A 13,158-nucleotide genomic window follows, 5' to 3' on the forward strand; every position below is an offset into this window, starting at 1 on the left:
GAGCGCTGCTATTGGTTCTTCCGCCTGTCCGTCAGCCTTTCTGCCCGCCCCCTCACCGGCCGGGCGCTGCGGGGGGCTCGCCTCAGGGCTGCGGCGCCGAGCCGCGGGGCTCGGCGGTGCGGTGGCGGGGGGGTCCTCCTCCTCCGCCCGCCTCCGCCCGCCTCCGCCGCCTTCCCCGCCCCGTTACTGTGTCCCCGCCGCCCCGCCGCAGTCCCCTCAGCCCCCCGGGGGAGCAGCCCCGTCAGCACCGGCTCCTCAGCGGTCCCCCGAGCAGCCCCCGGTGCCCGCTCCCAGCCCCGCGGGTGCCCCCCAAGATGGCGGCCGCCCGCCGGCCCCTCAGGCAGCAAGCGCGGGTCGGGGCCGCGGTGCCCCCGCTGGGTGCCGGGCGGGCGGCTTTTAAAGCTTTATTCTGTGATTTTGTGATTATTTCACACTCGTTTCACGTGCGGTGGGCCCTGCGGTGACAGAACCCAGCGCTGAGGGTGGCACTGAGGTGGGACAGGTGCCTGGCAGCACAGTCCCCTGCTGGCGTACAGCCCCCTCCTGGCTTTTAATAGCCACATCCTCACATTTAATAGCCACATCCTCACATTTAATAGCCCCATCCTCACATTTAAGAGCCCTTTCCATGTCATTCTGCCACTGCAGGGGCTTTGCAGGGCGCTGAGCCCCTGGCTGAGCACTAGTGGCAGAGGGCAGTGGAGGAGACAAAGTCCAAGCAGAACAAGAGTGTTTTGGGGAAAAAATTTGCAAAAGATGGGTTATGTGTGGAATGGGGGTCCCCTAAGGCTTCTACTGAGACTCCCACCGCTACCCAGAGCAGCCTTTTTCAACCTTTCTTAACCCAAAGGCCACCTGAGGTCTTAAAAATAACCTGGCAACGTGCGGTGCTGCATAGCGGCTCCCTCTCAGCCAGCTGAAAATTCAAATTACTTGGAATGTTTCTGCGTTAGCTTTTATTTCCCTCTCTTTGAAGCACCCTGCCCACGTTTGGGGTCGTGCGGGGCTGCAGCCACTCTGTGGTGATGCCTTTGGGAGAGGAGCCTTGACCTGAGAGCTATGGAAGGAGAGCTTGGAGGCACAGGGGGCCTCTGGCAAGGAAAAGGCTCAAAATTGGAGTTTTGAGGGCTCCAGAAATTTGCAGAGCCCTTACCTGGAGCTCTGGGAAGCTGGGCAGAGGGTTGTGGGGCTCCTAGGTGAGGCTCGTTGGAGCAATGAAGTGCCCTCAGAGCCTGGACGGTCCATCCAGGGGAGGCAGTGGTCTGCCAGTGGTTCCTCTGCTTCATACCCAGGGACCAGCAGAGCCTCAGACTTGTTTCTATCCTCCTGTTTGAAGTATTTCATTAGGTTTCCAGCTTCCCTGGTACACGGCCAAGCAGGATGCACCGCAGCCCGGTCCCACGAGAGCTCCTCTGTGGCGTTTGCCAAGCGATGCTGCTGTTTGCGCTCTGTCCTACTGCTGAACGTGGTGATTTATCCCCAGATCTCTGCAAGGAGAGCGTCCTGAAGTGCTGCTCTGCCTGGAATAGCTGCTAGCGATCTCGTCCTGCCTATAAAAGCAGAGGGAAGAAATCCCTACGTAGCGTAGGGATCCGAGGGGAGGGCAGCAGAGCTCAGCCACAGTGGCTGTCCATCACCTCCTCTGGGATTTTGCCACCAAAGCCGGGCTGTCCGCCCCCTTTTGCTGACCGCCGTTGCCGAGCCACGCTGTTAAATCTCTGATTTGGGCAGATTAAAGGGAGCTGTCGCCATCTGCCTCGCTCATCCCTCTGTGGGGACGCAGGTGGTGCCAATCCCTTGGGGTTCGTGCGGTTCGTCCAGCCAGCAGGTACAATTCCCAGCTGCTGTGTTGGAATTTGGATGGGGGGACGACCACATGGATGAGCTGAGATGCTCAAGGAAGGCACCGCCACCTCTCAGCGTGATAAGGAGCGAGTGAACTTTTTGTTTTGCCCAAGCAAAGCCGTCGTTCCTCACTCCCTCTGCCTCTTGCTGCCCTTGGCCATTTCTCATCCCGGCAGCTATGCGATGCCATTTCTGCTTTAGCTATATTTCGATCAGATAAATGGGCAGAAAGGGGAAAAAGCCCTCCATGGGGGAGCGCAGGCAGAGCATTTGGAGGCCACCCTTGCTCGCAGCAGCTTACGCCTTCACTTTATTTGACAAGAGGCAAGCATCCCCATGCTCCAGCTGAGTGTTATTTACAATTCTCAGACCCGTCACTGCCCCCAGAGCCGCGTGGCATGCGGCTACGAGCCTGCAATAATTAACCCGACCCAGCTTCCAAATCCATTTGTCTAATATCGGCGATTACACACGGAGGGATCGAGGAGTCACCTCCTTCTGGGCTGCCTCTCGCTTTCCTCCTGTGCCTCTGGCCAGGAGCCTCAGCTTCAGAGACGGCCCCGGCTCCTGCTGCGGGAGCCTTTGCTTTGTCTGCTGGAAATGCAGATGAGCGATCGGGATCAAGCAGGAGGGTATTGATGGATGGGAGCGAGACGGGGTGGTGGGCGACGCGCCCTGAATCATGCATGACGCGCTGCCGCCCAGGAGATCGCATCGGTGCCGCGATGTTTTTTCTGGAAAATCGCAGAAATTGCCCTGCCTGACGAGGGTCGGGGGTGGTCTGCGGTGTCGGGACCCCCTCCAACATCCCCCTCCAGCCTCCTTTGCTCCCACCACACCTTTGCTCCCCTGGCAGCACGAGGCGTACGGGACAGGAGGATGGTTGGACTTGGGAAATCGATGGCATTCACATCTTAGACACCTGTCACACCTCCAGGAGATAAATGAGGGAGCAGAAGGGGGTTCAGGGATAATCCACCCCATGATCAACAAATACACCCCGATCTTCCTTCCCCTCAGTCATTTTCAACAGATGAGCTCTGGGCTGCCAGCAGAAATCCTTATTTATCACTCCCTGCTTTCATGCGTGACCTTGAGATCCGTACCCCCGCTGCCATCCCACCCCTCCAGGTCATTCAGTTTTCGTGTATGTTGGCCAGTTTTTGGGTTTGGGGCAGACCCGAGAGCCCACCAGCATCGAGAGGAGGCTTTCCACCGACTTCACCAGGCTCTGCAGCGACTTGAATCACAAAATATTTGGCATCTGGCTGCTTCCATCTCATCCTCGCTCCCTGGGTGATGCCACAAGAGCTGCTCTGGCTGCTGGGTAGCAGCTCGAGCACGGCCTCGTGAGGAACACCAAGGACCATTAGCAATACAACCCTTCTAAATATTTAATGCTCTTTTCCTTTAGCAGGCTGGAATGAAAATCACTCACGCACACGGTGCCCCTTCCAGCGCCGCGAGGACTTCTCGCCCACGGTGCTGGCGGTGGCCGTGCCCAGGGGTGGCAGCAGCTCCCCGTCACCTCCTGGCAGCCTCTCCCCCAAAAAAATAAATACTTCTGGAGATAAATCAGCAAAACCTCCTCCATCGGGAAGCCCCGGCTGGGTGACACGCCGGCACCTGGGGACAAATCCGAATTGGCAGATTACTTTCAAAGGTGTCATCTGCTTATTTATTTATTTTTTTTTAACCCCGGGGGCTTAGTGGAAAATTTCGGATTTTAATCAGGCGAGCCAAAGCTGTTGTTAATACCGAGAGAGGAGAGAACTGCAAGGGTGATTTGTGGCGCTCCTTTGGCCACTGCCTCCCCGCTGCCCACTTACTCATCTCCCCCGAGATCCGTGCCCCACTTTTCCACCCCGTGACTCATTGCAGAGAGCAGCAGCGCTGAGCTCAGCGTGCCGGGGCGATCTGGCCTTCCTCCCACAGCGTTCAGCTGTTCCTCAGGCAGCCCGAAGGGGGGCTATTCCCCGCATCTGCAGTGCTGGAAAGAAAATCCTCGGGTTTATCTCAAAGTTCACCCTCGGCAACACCCCGGGAGAGCCCTCCAACCCCAAATTCCTATCCTGGGGTGGCAGGGCCAGGTCTGTCCCTGTGCCATCCCCCTGTGCCAGCAGCCCCCCATGAGAAAAAAGGGCACGAGCTGCTCCTCTGCCTCTGCATCATTCCCATCCAGAGGATTTCCAGTGGCTGGAAATCACCTTCCTCAGCAAGGAACCGTGGCTCTTTGCTTTCCAAGCCTCGTTCCACGCCTTCATTTGGGAGAAATCAGTTGCAAAGTTTGGGGCTGATCGAAGTGGGAGACCGACGCCGAATGTATAGCCGCGGCTGGTGCAGCCTCCTTCTCGCTGCCATGGCAACCAAACTAACTAAAAATAAGAAAGTATTCCCATAAATGTCAAAACACACCCTGCTTCCGTGACGCGCGGCGTATATCGGCCCCGCAATCTGCAGTCGTTATGCAACGGCCTTCACCGTTTCGCTAATTACACGGGGGAAATTGGCTCCAGGTTGGGCGTTTTGCATAATTTAGGGATGCAGGCAGGCTGCTCCCCTTCCCCCCGGGGAATATTGGTGCTGTTATCGGGGTGAAAGCACGGACACCCTTCAGTCCTCCTGGGTGCCCCCACGCCACCGCCACCTCCTGCTGCTCCAGCAACTTCAGGCACCTCCGAGTTGGTTCTTTTGGGGTGTTCTTCCCAAAACGGTGCCAGCTGCCCCAGTGCTCCCCAGGCATGGGGTTTTTGCTGGGATTTTGTACTGGATGAGGTGCTCAAACACCTCCCCGGGGGGTTTGTCGCAGCACCGGGCACCGCAGCCAAGCACGGTGGGGACCAGCCCCTCCCCAGGCAAACTCAGACATCTCTTTCCCCCTTTTTTTTTTTTTTAATTTCCCTGTTTAAAAGAGGCCTTTAAAAGCCAAATGCTTTTGACGTTGATTTTCTGCAAAGAACTTGGAAACCATTGACTCGGGGGCACCGGCTGCTGCCGCTGCCACCCCATTACCCCGGGAGGTGGCACTGAGCGGGGCAGCTCCGTGCCCAGCCTGGCTCCGGGATGGCTTTTTGTTATGTTGGGGATCACTTCTCCCATGCCCATTGCTGGATTTTTTTTTATTTTTTTTTTCCTGCTTTTTTATTTTTTTCCCCCCTTTTCTCCTTCCTGCTGCCATGGCAACCTCGAGAGATTCTGGGCACGGCGTTGGCCGCAGGAACATCAATCAACAAGTGACACCCCCGGCCGGCGGGGCAGGCAGATCCCGGGGGACATCCCCAATCCCCCCCCGGGTCCCCAGCACACAGCAGAGCCCCCCTGGGACCCTCTCCCTCTTCTGGGGCTGGGTCAAGCCCCCACCAAACCCGGTGTGCGGGGCTGATGCACCAAGGGGATGAGCTGCAGGCATGGGGAAGGCTTCAGGGGGTCTCTTTTGGGCAGCTCCACTTCAGATGTGGCCGGATCCCAAAGGAAAGCCCCAGTCCCAGCTCACGTCTCAGCAGCAGGGTTGGGAAATGCCAGCTCTGGCTGCCCAGCGTTTTGGGGTGATGCCCCGAAGCACCCCAATGACCCTTGGGCAGCAGGAGGAGGGCAGCGTCGGTGATGGGGCCGGTCTTGGCCCCGTCCACAGAAATAAATCTGAGCCTCGGCTCTTTGTGGGGCCAAATTTGGTGTTTCCTGCAGCGCTGAAGTGGACCTCGAGTCTGAAGTTTATTTGCATTTTAATGAGCCCTCTTTGCTGGAGAGCACCCTCCTCTATTCAGCAGCCCCAAAGGAAGAGTGGATTGAAAATGATGCGGGATCTTAATGGGTTTGAAAGGGAATTGCTGGCTGGGACTGAGCTCCGCTGCGCAACCTGGAGATGAGACGATGCTGCCTGCAAGGGACTTCAAAAGGGAGCGACATCTGCTCCTGCTGGGAGCTGCATCCCTGGCAGGATGCTGAGAAATGCGGGGTGAGGGCAGCTGAGGACACCAGAGGGGGCATTTCTGCCCGCTCCTGGGCTGCAGCATCTCAGCAGCGAACAGATAATGAAAAATTTCAAAAATTTGCTCTCCAAATCCTCTCCGGGATGCCGCAGCTACAGCTGTGCCCGTGGGTGGAGGTTTGCCGGGGGAGGAGCGGGAGGTGGGCAGACGAAATTACCGAGGTGAAGGCAGCCAGAGAATAGGATCAGAGCCTCCGAGATCTTCGTTGTCTTCCCTATTTAGCTCGGGGAAATTTAGCAGCACCCGAGGAGGGCAAAGCTGTCTCCAGCAGGCTTCCAGAGCTCCCTGCTCACATCTGGGCACCCCCATGAGGGTCCCCTGGGACCAGGAGCCCACCCTGCCTTTTCCGTGCCCCTTCCCTGGTCATTGAATATCCCAAAAACAGCAGCATCAGGAAGGCTAACGGGGAAAAGGGGGCGTTATTATGGCACAGGGAAAGTATCGGCGGAGAGAGGAGGGGAAGGAGTGAATCATTCACGACAGATGTCCCCACGCTGCAAATCCCACCTGGCTGGGGAAAAAAATAAATCATATAGGCTAAGAGGAGCCTCGTTGCTTATCTCAACAGCTACAGCAGAGCAAAACCAGAGCAAAACCCCCCTGAAACCCTAAAGCACATGGCAAGCGGCCACCCCAAGCTGTTTTCTGCTCCGTCTCGTCCCTACCCGCCTGCTGCACGTAGGCTTCACAGGGGAGGCTTTTGGAGTTGCTCTCCTTTAAGCTGTGTTTTGAAAATATTTCCCAGTTTCTGGCGGGGCTCAGTGGGGAGCCAAGCTCCCCTTCGGCTGGCTCCAAACAGCCTCGTGTTGGCTCAAAAAAGGAGATTAAAATCCAATTTTTGGAGAGGTTCTTTAGCCCCGAGCAGCGCCGGGGAGGACCTTCTCTCCCGGTGCTCCCTGCAGCTGTGGCTCTGCCTTTTGTGCAGCGAGCAGGCTGCTGGAGGACGGCGTTCAATTCATTAATGCCCAATTAATGGCTGTAATTAGCTAGCCGCACATAAATAAGCAGCTGTAGCACGAAGCGAGCTCACAGCGCTTGCACCGGGGTGCCCTGCCTCATGGAACGGGAGCAGGAAATAATCCGTGCCGAAGGAAAACTCTTGATATTTGAGGTCCAGGGAAGACAGAGCAGAAAGCCCTGGGGGCTACTGGAATTAGGCTGAATATTTGGGATCAGGAATTCGGCAGGACTGACTGAAAGCCCTCCCCGAGCACGCCGAGGACCCCCAAATGCCCCCCGGTAGCTGCGCGCCATGGGCACGCTGCAGCCCCTCACCCCCGCTGCGGGCACGGGGAGAGGCGGGTGAGCTGGGAAGCCCCATTTTATCCCCAAAATGTGGGTGTGGAGGGAAAAAGCTCGGATTCTGGAGGTGTTGAGCACCGGGATGGTGCCACCTTCCCCTCGCAGGGGGCAGCGGGGCCGTGCCGTGCCGCGGGAGGCCGGCGGTGGCAGCCACCAGCCCGCTCCCCGGAGGCTGCGCTCCCAAACCGCGACGGACAAAAATACCCTGGGAATGCGTCTTGCTCTGACTAAAGCGCTGCTAAAATAGGAGAAGACGCAAATCCCTTTTTAGCTGCTTCTCCCCAACCTCCTGCGTTTTCTCCCCCGGGGCTGCCAGCACCGAGCAGCCAGCGTCACGCCGGCCCCACCACCCGCAGCCTCTGGGGACGCGGTCCCTGCACACCACCACGCTCCTCCTGCTGGGACGTTGCTTTGCTCTCACTGGAGGGGCCATAAAGAGCTCCTACAGACTTGATATGATATCATTAATAAACGAGTGGTAACCCTTTATTATTATTTTTTAAGCTCCTCGGCTTGGGGCAGGTGGAGAGTGGCGGTGCCAGCAGTGTTTGGGGTGGCACCGCAGCATTTATGTGCCCTTTCCCCACCAAACGGATGGGTTGGGCTTCACCCAGGGCTGCGGGGCTTACACCATGAGATCTTCCCTTGTAGGGCATTAAAATAAAACCCCGGCACCTTTTGGTGCCTCTCTGTTTGACGTCCAGTCCTCCAGCTCCCTGTCTGTCTGATGGGGCCAGCGGGGAAGCTCTGCCACCCCCGCACATCACCCTGGACCACAAATCTCTCCCTTTCCCCTCTCCCCAACCCCTCTTTTCGCTCCTTACAGACGCTGGGGGTGGCAGCAGGAGCAGCGGGTGTCAAAACCCGCGTGCCGTGCGAGCGTCTGATTAAAATTCCTCGGGAGCTGCCACTGCAGGCTGCTCAGGTAGAGGCTGCTCTTGACGCTGAGCCAAAACGGTGGCGTTTTGCATCTCGGCGACCGTGCGAACACGCAGCCAGACATCCAGAGGCAGGAGCAGAGAAATATTCACGGGGTGTGAGGCCGTTTATTAACCCGATCATTGTGTGTGAGCTGAGTGATGGTGTTCAGGGTTCATCTGTCCCTGATCCAGCGGGGTATCTCGGGCTCAAATGCTGCTTTGCCCCGTTTCCAGTCCCACATCTTTGCCCTCGCAGCGATGCTGAAGCCAACCCTGCTTGCTGGGGGCCCTGCTGGAAGGATTTTGCTCGCAGCCAACCCGAAGGACAGCCTCAGCATCGCACAACTGCAGAGCCGAAGTTGTGTTTTTCTTCTCACTTGGGGCTTTTGCTTATGCTCGGTGAGTTTTTTATAGTGTGACATTTCCCCGTGCAACGAAAGAACCTGGAAAACACAGCGGGGAGGAGGTGGCACAGGCAGGGACGCGCTGCAGCTCAAAGCACGATGACAAAACCCTGCTCAAGCCCCCAGCTTGATGTGGGTGGTCCCAGGGCACCCCAAATCGCCCTCACCCCTTTCCCCTTGCTGGCACCAGGTCAGGCAACGTCCTCGAAACCACCAAGCTCTGCAGGGACCTCGGAGAGGAGCTCTGTGGCCACCGTGCCCTTGCTCGAGCCCACCCCTGCTCTCTGGCAGGGATGAAGGCATTTCTAGGGAAAAGCCCCCGCAGGGAGATGGAGCTGGGTCCGCCAGCAGGAGCTGCTGCTGGCTGGCATCGCCTCGCCTCCAAAAGTGCAAGGCCAATCAGCATAATGGCCTCGTTTACACTGGAAATCCAATTACCGCGGGGAAGCATTTCATTAGGGTGGATTTTCTCTGCTGGCTGCCACGCGTCGGGAGCCTGCTCGTGGCACGACGGGCTCACTGCTGCTGCTGCTGCTGCTGCTGGCATGGGGTGGTGACAAGGCAGGACATCTGTGACCCGTGCTGTTCCCCCACCAGCTCCCAGCTGCCCGATTTCCCCTTCGTGTGCCTCTCCTTTCTGTCCCAGCTCCCGTAAATCCGGCTGATTACAGCAAGCCTTCCCCGCGGCGAGCCGGTGGTGGCTTGGCTTTCTAGGAAAACACCCTCCGGCATTCCCCTCTCTGCCCTCTCCTTTAGATGCTTCGGTAAGAACCACGGGGGCTCAGTTTTCCCACGTTTGACCCTCAGACCTCCTGCCCTGCAGCAGGAGCACGCCGATGCCCTGCGCATAACAGGGCGCATCCATCACCTTTCCCTCTGAGTGGCCAGCAAACAGCCCAGCGCTTCCCACACTAATCCTGCGGGGTCGCACAGCGCCCTGCTCAGCTCCCAGCCCCCCTGCACACCCCTGCGTTGAGGCTGGGCGATTATCGAGCCTGTGCCTGTGGGTTTCGGCCACCCACGTGCCGTTTCGGAGCCCCTCACCCAGCAGGATCACCGCAGAAGGACGGGCAGCGCGCTCCAGAAGCGCTCGAGAGAACGGCTGGGTGCGATGATCACCGCCTCCCCGCGGGGGCTTCTGATTCAGCACTGACATTTCGTTTTCTCCAGCATCCTCTGGCTGAGGAAAGCTTGGTGATGCCTGCAGCCAGAGCTTCCTCGTGCCCCCTCCCTGCTTTCACACCACCAGCCCCGCGGTGCCTTTTTGGTGCCCCGGTGTCACCCGTGCCACCGGTGGGTGCTGGAGGCGCACCCCTGGCAGAGCAGCTTCCCTTTTTAGCCTGGTTTCTCGCTTGGTTTCTCAATGACATTTTAAGGCAGAGGCAGGCAGGGATCTGTGGGTGAAGGAACATTTTGCATCAGCCCACACAGCAGCTCCAGCACCCTCGGTAAGGAACGTGTGGGCAAGGCACACGGGGCTCTTCAAAACAGAACGGCAGCGACGTGTGCCAGCGAGAACACCCTCTGGGGAACAGAGGGCAGGGCTCTCGTTAGGGAATCATTGACTCAATTATTCCCTTAAAGCATATGAAAATGACTGTTTATTTTTATTTATTTTTTTTTTTATTTTATTTTTATTTTTATTAGGTGGTGTTTTCGTCTATCCCTACGCTGGCAGGGAGGGGTACTGACAGGACACGAAAAGCCCACCTGATAAACACATGGCTCAGAGGCTGGATTTATTAAGTTCTTTTAGCCATTTTATTAAGAAAAGTTCTTTTATTAAGAAAAGGTTAAACATAGACAAGTTCATGTAGCAAGTGTGGGGTGTTGCAGAATTCTCGTCCGCAGCTGATGGCCCCATCTGCTCCTCTGTAGGACTGTCCCGTAGGATGTTGGTGCGTCTCCAGCAGTGCGTCAAGGAGAGGCGGCCAGGAGCGTGGTATCATGGCCTCATGTCCCTGTCCAGTGCTGAGGCTAGCAGAGAAGCAAAAGCACTAACAGGAGAACCCCTGTGTGTTGTGCCACCCCCCTCCTGGGCCCACCGTGTCACCAGCCCCACTCTGATGTGGCCACAGCATTAGTGGGGTTGGTGCCAGCGGCACAATATGGGAAGGGGCTGGGAGTTGACCTTCCTTATTATGTGGCCATGGAGTCCAGGGATCTGTCCTGTCGAACGCTGACGTGTCAGGGGCTCGTGTCCAGCGGTGAGGCTAGGAGAGAAGCAAGAATGGGCAACAAGACATCAGTGGGGCTGGTGCCAGTGGCACAATATGGGAAGGGACGGGGTGTTGACCTTCCTTAGCATGTGGCCATGAAGTCCAGGGATCTCTTCTGTGGAATGTTTCCGTGTCAGGGGCTCGTGTTTGTGTCCAGCGCTGAGGCTAGGAGAGAAACAAGTACAGGCAACAAGAGAACCGCCATGTCTAACACCAGGCCTCTCCTGGGCCCACTGTGATATGGCCGTGACACCAGTGGGGCTGGTGCCAGCGGCACAATATGGGAAGGGGCTGGGTGTTGACCTTCCTTAGCATGTGGCCATGGAGTCCAGGGATCTCTCCTGTCGAACGTTGACGTGTCAGGGGCTTGCGTCTGTGTCCAGCGGTGAGGCTAGGCAACAAGAGAACCGCCATGTGTAATACCAGGCCTCTCCTGGGCCCACCCTGATATGGCCGTGACACCAGTGGGGCTGGTGCCAGCAGCACAATGAGGGAAGATTGGGAGTTGACCTTCTTTAGCAAGTGGCCATGGAGTCCAAGGATCTCTCCTGTCGAATGTTGACGTGTCAGGGGCTCGCATCCATGTCCAGCGGTGAGTCTAGGAGAGAAGCAAGTATGGGCAACAAGGCATCAGTGGGGTTGGTGCCAGCGGCACAATATGGGAAGGGACGGGGTGTTGACCTTCCTTAGCATGTGGCCGTGGAGTCCAGGGATCTCTCCCGTCGAATGTTTCCGTGTCATGGGCTCACGTCCTTGTCCAGAGCTGAGGCTAGGCAACAAGAGAACCGCCATGTCTAACACCAGGCCTCTCCTGGGCCCACCGTGTCCCCAGCCCCACTGTGATGTGGCCGTGACACCAGTGGGGCTGGTGCCAGCGGCACAATATGGGAAGGGGCTGGGTGTTGACCTTCCTTAGCATGTGGCCATGGAGTCCAGGGATCTGTCCTGTCGAATGCTGACGTGTCAGGGGCTCGTGTCCCTGTCCAGCGCTGAGGCTAGGAGAGAAGCAAATACGGGCAACAAGACATTAGTGGGGCTGGTGCCAGCGGCACAATATGGGAAGGGACGGGGTGTTGACCTTCCTTATTATGTGGCCATGGAGTCCAGGGATCTGTCCTGTCGAATGTTGACGTGTCATGGGCTCGTGTTCGTGTCCAGCGGTGAGGCTAGCAGAGAAACAAATATGGGCAACAAGACATTAGTGGGATTGGTGCCAGTGGCACAATATGGGAAGGGACGGGGTGTTGACCTTCCTTAGCAAGTGGCCATGGAGTCCAGGGATCTCTCCCGTCGTATGTTTCCGTGTCATGGGCTCGTGTCCATGTCCAGCGCTGAGGCTAGGCAACAAGAGAACTGCCATGTCTAACACTAGGCCTCTCCTGGGCCCACCGTGTCCCCAGCCCCACTGTGATGTGGCCGTGACACCAGTGGGGCTGGTGCCAGCGGCACAATGTGGGAAGGGACTGGGTGTTGACCTTCCTCAGCATGTGGCCATGGAGTCCAGGGATCTCTCCTGTTGAATGTTGATGTGTCAGGGGCTCGTGTTCGTGTCCAGCTGTGAGGCTAGCAGAGAAACAAGTACAGACAACAAGAGAACTGCCATGTCTAACACCAGGCCTCTCCTGGGCCCACTGTGATGTGGCCAGGACACCAGTGGGACTGGTGCCAGTGGCACAATATGGGAAGGGACGGGGTGTTGACCTTCCTTAGCAAGTGGCCATGGAGTCCAAGGATCTCTCCTGTTGAATGTTTCCGTGTATAGGCTCACGTCCTTGTCCAGCGGTGAGGCTAGGCAACAAGAGAACCGCCCATGTGTAATACCAGGCGTCTCCTGGGCCCACCATGTCACCAGCCCCACTGTGATGTGGCCGTGACACCAGTGGGGCTGGTGCCAGCGGCACAATGTGGGAAGGGGCTGGGAGTTGACCTTCCTTATCATGTGGCCATGGAGTCCAGGGATCTCTCCTGTCGAATGTTGACATGTCAGGGGCTCGTGTCCCTGTCCAGCGCTGAGGCTAGGAGAGAAGCAAATACGGGCAACAAGACATCAGTGGGGCTGGTGCCAGTGGCACAATATGGGAAGGGACGGGGTGTTGACCTTCCTTAGCAAGTGGCCATGAAGTCCAGGGATCTCTCCCGTCGAATGTTTCCGTGTCATGGGCTCACGTCCGTGTCCAGCGGTGAGGCTAGGAGAGAAGCAAGTACGGGCAATGAGAGAACTGCCATGTATAACACCAGGCCTCTCCTGGGCCCACTCTGTCACCAGCCCCACTGTGATGTGGCCACAACATCAGTGGGGCTGGTGCCAGCAGCACAATATGGGAAGGGACGGGGTGTTGACCTTCCTTAGCAAGTGGCTGTGGAGTCCAAGGATCTCTCCTGCAGAATGTTGTCGTGTCGTGGGCTCGTGTCCCTGTCCAGCGCTGAGGCTAGGAGAGAAGCAAATACGGGCAACAAGACATCAGTGGGGTTGGTGCCA

Source organism: Anas acuta, chromosome 5 (genome assembly GCF_963932015.1).
Source record: "Anas acuta chromosome 5, bAnaAcu1.1, whole genome shotgun sequence".
NCBI classification, from domain to species: Eukaryota; Metazoa; Chordata; class Aves; order Anseriformes; family Anatidae; genus Anas; species Anas acuta.